The sequence below is a fragment of the Palaemon carinicauda genome, chromosome 44 (genome assembly GCF_036898095.1).
Source record: "Palaemon carinicauda isolate YSFRI2023 chromosome 44, ASM3689809v2, whole genome shotgun sequence".
In the NCBI taxonomy this organism is placed as follows: domain Eukaryota; kingdom Metazoa; phylum Arthropoda; class Malacostraca; order Decapoda; family Palaemonidae; genus Palaemon; species Palaemon carinicauda.
In genome coordinates this window covers 10,731,847-10,737,846 of record NC_090768.1, presented here as the reverse complement: position 1 = coordinate 10,737,846, position 6,000 = coordinate 10,731,847, and the positions used below count along the sequence as shown (strand labels likewise).

Genomic DNA, 6,000 nt, shown 5'->3' with positions numbered 1-6,000 from the left:
AGGTTTTAAAGGTGGGAGGCCTCATTCCGCTGGTCATAATCCCAGATATACAGTATTCTTCTTTTCAGCTTTTATTTTCAGGTGGTCTAAGGAAAATAATTTGGAACCTTGGAAGGATTTTGATCCTAGGTCAACCACACACACCCAGATTGCACGGAGCTTTTTTTTTTTCACTTCTTAAATGGGTCATAGCCTATAAGGCAGCCAGAGATACATAGGGAGGGCATTAATTGATTGCAAGACATTTAAAACTACATTTCTCAGTAAAACCCACATATCCTCTTCATGGGACTGTTTCCCTATCTTTAATTTTATACATACATACATATATCAGGGCACTTCCCCCAATTTTGGGGGGTAGCCAACATCAAACAAATGAAACAAAAAAGGGGACCTCTCCTCTCTATGTTCCTCCCAGCCTGACAAGGGACTCAACCGAGTTCAGCTGGTACTGCTAGGGTGCCACAGCCCACCCTCCCCCGTTATCCACCACAGATGAAGCTTTATAACGCTGAATCCCCTATTGGTGCTACCTCCGCGGTCATCCAAGGCACCGGAGGAAGCAGCAGGGCCTACCTGAACTGCGTCACAATCGCTCGCCATTCATTCCTATTTCTAGCACGCTCTCTTGCCTCTCTCACATATATCCTCCTATCACCCAGAGCTTCCTTCACTCCATCCATCCATCCATCCACCCAAACCTTGGCCTTCCTCTTGTACTTCTCCCATCAACTCTTGCATTCATCACCTTCTTTAGCAGACAGCCATTTTCCATTCTCTCAACATGGCCAAACCACCTCAACACATTCATATCCAATCTAGCTGCTAACTCATTTCTTACACCCGTTCTCACCCTCACTACTTCGTTCTTAACCCTATCTACTTGAGAGACACCAGCCATACTCCTTAGACACTTCATCTCAAACACATTCAATTTCTGTCTCTCCGTCACTTTCATTCCCCACAACTCCGATCCATACATCATAGTTGGTACAATCACTTTCTCATACAGAAATCACTTTACATGCATGCCCAACCCTCTATTATTTACTACTCCCTTAACTGCCCCCAGCACTGCATCCTTCATTCACTCTCTGATGTACATCTGCTTCCACTCCACCATTTGCTGCAACAACAGACCTCAAGTACTTAAACTGATCCACCTCCTCAATTAACTCTCCATTCAACCTCGCACCACCTTCCCTTCTCGTACATCTTAGAACCTTACTCTTACCCACATTAACACTCGACTTCCTTCTCTCACACACCCTTCCAAATTCTGTCACTAATCGGCCAAGCTTCTCTTCCACGTCTGCAACCAGGAGGTCAATCAGTTGCTGTTTGCAGATGACTGCAAACAGCAACTGATTGACCTCCTATTCATGGTCATTCTCATCTACCAGTTTCAATCCGCGTCCAAGCACTCGAGCATTCACCTCTCTCACCACTCCATCAACATACAAGTTAAACAACCACGGCGACATCACACATCCCTGTCTCAGCCCCACTCTCATTGGAAACCAATCGCTCACTTCATTTCCTATCCTAACACATGCTTTACTACATTTGTAGAAACTTGTCACTGTTTGCAACAACCTTCCACCAACTTCATATAACCTCATCACATTCCACATTGCTTCCGTATTAACTCTCATACACTTTCTCCAGATCCATAAACGCAACATACACCTCCTTACCTTTTGCTAAATATTTCTCGCATATCTGCCCAACTGTAAAAATCTGATTTATACAACCCCTACCTCTTCTAAAACCACCCTGTACTTCTAAGATTGCATTCTCTGTTTTATCCTTAATCCTATTAATCAGTACTCTACCATACACTTTTCCAACTACACTTGAACAAAATAATATCCCTTGAATTACAACACTAGTGCACATCTCCCATACCCTTATATAGTGGTACAATACACGCACAAAACCAATCTACTGGTACCATTGACAACACAAAACACATATTAAACAAACTCACCAACCATTCAAGTACAGTCACACCCCCTTCCTTCAACATCTCAGCTCTCACACCATCCATACCAGATGCTTTTCCTACTCTCGTTTTATCTAGTACTCTCCTCACTTCGTCTCTTGTAATCTCTCTCTCATTCTCATCTCCCATCACTGGCACCTCAACACCTACAACAGCAATTATATCTGCCTCCCTATTATCCTTAACATTCAGTAAACTTTCAAAATACTCCGCCCACCTTTTCCTTGTCTCCTCTCCTTTTAATAACCTTCCATTTCCATCTTTCACTGTCAATTCAATTCTTGAATCAGCCTTCCTTTCTCTCTTCAAATCTTTCCAAAACTATTTATTCTCTTCATATGAATGACCCAATCCCTTACCCCATTTTATATATATATATATATATATATATATATATATATATATATATATATATATATAATATATATATGTATATGTATATATATATGTATATGTGTATATGTATATATATATTTGTTCCAACACGAATACTTACCTCGAACTACTTTCTTAGGAGTTACCTGTAATCTCCTCTCTACCGACCAGAGTTTTGTGTAGGATACCCTAAAACCCATTTTCTATGGAGGGCTACCTCGGGCGTTAGAGAACGTGCCCCGAGGGTAGCTTTTGCGCTAGGTCGAGGTCCGCCTGGGTCGTGACCGGCAGTATATGTATATATATATATTTATATATGTATGTGTATATATATATATATATATATATATATTTATGTATGTGTATATATATATATACATATGTATATATATATATATATATATATATATATATATATGTATATATATATGTATGTATATATATATTAGTTGTATATATGTATATATATAAATTAGTTGTAGCAAAAGAGTGGGGGAATAGAGTAGGTGGATGTAAAAGGGAGCTAGTGAGGGTTGAAGAGCTAATAAAACCGGGGGTAAAAAGTAAATATCAGGAAAGGTTGAAAATGGCATATGACGAGGTGAGAGTAAGAGAAACTGGTAATTTAGAGGAGGAGTGGAAGTTAGCAAAAGAAAATTTTGTTGGGATTGCAAGTGATGTATGTGGCAAGAAGGTTGTTGGAGGCAGCATGAGGAAGGGCAGTGAATGGTGGAATGAAGGAGTGAAGGTAAAAGTGGAAGAGAAAAAGAGGGCTTTTGAAGAATGGCTGCAGAGTAATAGTATAGAGAAGTATGAAAAATATAGAGAGCAAAAGGTGGAAGTAAAGCGCAAGGTACGTGAGGCAAAGAGGGCAGCTGACCTGAGGTGGGGTCAGGGACTGGGTCAGTCATATGAAGAGAATAAGAAGAAGTTTTGGAAAGAAGTGAAGAGAGTAAGGAAGGCCGGCGCAAGAATTGAAGAGACAGTGAAAGATGGAAATGGAAGGTTGTTAAAAGGAGAGGAGGCAAGGAAAAGGTGGGCGGAATATTTTGAAAGTTTGCTGAATGTTGAGGATGATAGGGAGGCAGATATAATTGCGGTTCCAGGTGTTGAGGTGCCAGTGATGGGAGATGAGAATGAGAGAGAGATTACAATAGAGGAAGTGAGGAGAGCACTAGATGAAACGAGAGTAGGAAAAGCATCGGGTATGGATGGTGTGAAAGCTGAGATGTTGAAGGAAGGGGGTGTGACTGTACTTGAATGGCTGGTGAGATTGTTTAATGTGTGTTTTGTGTTGTCAATGGTACCAGTAGATTGGGTCTGTGCATGTATTGTACCACTATATAAGGGTAAGGGAGATGTGCATGAGTGTTGTAATTCAAGAGGTATTAGTTTGTTGAGTGTAGTTGGAAAAGTGTATGGTAGAATACTGATTAATAGGATTAAGGATAAAACAGAGAATGCAATCTTGGAAGTACAGGGTGGTTTTAGAAGAGGTAGGGGTTGTATGAATCAGATTTTTACAGTTAGGCAGATATGCGAGAAATATTTAGCAAAAGGTAAGGAGGTGTATGTTGCGTTTATGGATCTGGAGAAAGCATATGATAGAGTTGATAGGGAAGCAATGTGGAATGTGATGAGGTTATATGGAGTTGGTGGAAGGTTGTTGCAAGCAGTGAAAAGTTTCTACACAGGTAGTAAAGCATGTGTTAGAATAGGAAAGGAGGTGAGCGATTGGTTTCCGGTGAGAGTGGGGCTGAGACAGGGATGTGTGATGTCACCCTGGTTGTTTAACTTGTATGTTGATGGAGTGGTGAGAGAGGTGAATGCTAGAGTGCTTGGACGAGGATTAAAACTGTTAGGCGAGAATGATCATGAATGGGAGGTAAATCAGTTGTTGTTTGCGGATGATACTGTACTGGTAGCAGACACAGAAGAGAAGCTTGACCGACTAGTGACAGAATTTGGAAGGGTGTGTGAGAGAAGGAAGTTGAGAGTTAATGTGGGTAAGAGTAAGGTTATGAGATGTACGAGAAGGGAAGGTGGTGCAAGGTTGAATGTCATGTTGAATGGAGAGTTACTTGAGGAGGTGGATCAGTTTAAGTACTTGGGGTCTGTTGTTGCAGCAAATGGTGGAGTGGAAGCAGATGTACGTCAGAGAGTGAATGAAGGATGCAAAGTGTTGGGTGCAGTTAAGGGAGTAGTAAAAAATAGAGGATTGGGCATGAATGTAAAGAGAGTTCTATATGAGAAAGTGATTGTACCAACTGTGATGTATGGATCGGAGTTGTGGGGAATGAAAGTGATGGAGAGACAGAAATTGAATGTGTTTGAGATGAAGTGTCTGAGGAGTATGGCTGGTGTATCTCGAGTAGATAGGGTTAGGAACGAAGTGGTGAGGGTGAGAACGGGTGTAAGAAATGAGTTAGCGGCTAGAGTGGATATGAATGTGTTGAGGTGGTTTGGCCATGTTGAGAGAATGGAAAATGGCTGTCTGCTAAAGAAGGTGATGAATGCAAGAGTTGATGGGAGAAGTACAAGAGGAAGGCCAAGGTTTGGGTGGATGGATGGTGTGAAGAAAGCTCTGGGTGATAGGAGGATAGATGTGAGAGAGGCAAGAGAGCGTGCTAGAAATAGGAATGAATGGCGAGCGATTGTGACGCAGTTCCGGTAGGCCCTGCTGCTTCCTCCGGTGCCTTAGATGACCGCGGAGGTAGCAGCAGTAGGGAACTCAGCAGTATGAAGCTTCATCTGTGGTGGAAATGTGGGAGGTTGGGCTGTGGCACCCTAGCAGTACCAGCTGAACTCGGCTGAGTCCCTGGTTAGGCTGGAGGAACGTAGAGAGTAGAGGTCCCCTTTTTGTTTTGTTTCTTGTTGTTGTCGGCTACCCCCCAAAATTGGGGGAAGTGCCTTTGGTATATGTATGTATGTATATATATATATATATATATATATATATATATATATATATATATATATATATATATATATATATATATATATATATGTATATATATATATATATATATGTATATATATATATATGTATATATATATATATATATATATATATATATATATATATATATATATATATATATATATATATATATATATATATATATATATATATATAATGTGTAAGCTTAAATTGCAACATCACTAATTCTATGGAGAACAAGAATACATAGAGATGTGCCTCGTTGTCTTTCGGCTATTTCAACAAAATGGCTCCTGACCACACTGACTCGTACGGGCAAATGTGCCACCTGAAATGAAGGAAGGGTATGTCAATTTCAACGTGTTATTTACTTAATCTAATTGCATAAAATTATATATATATATATATATATATATATATATATATATATATATATATAATGTGTAAGCTTAAATTGCAACATCACTAATTCTATGGAGAACAAGAATACATAGAGATGTGCCTCGTTGTCTTTCGGCTATTTCAACAAAATGGCTCCTGACCACACTGACTCGTACGGGCAAATGTGCCACCTGAAATGAAGGAAGGGTATGTCAATTTCAACGTGTTATTTACTTAATCTAATTGCATAAAATTATATATATATATATATATATATATATATATATATATATATATA

General features: G+C 39.6%; 1 protein-coding gene across 7 annotated transcripts in view; it reads left to right on the top strand.

The window, feature by feature from the left end:
* LOC137634292 (peregrin-like) overlaps positions 1–6,000 on the top strand; it is a 228,618-nt gene that overhangs the window by 171,573 nt on the left and 51,045 nt on the right. The gene's annotated exons all lie outside the window — the stretch shown is intronic.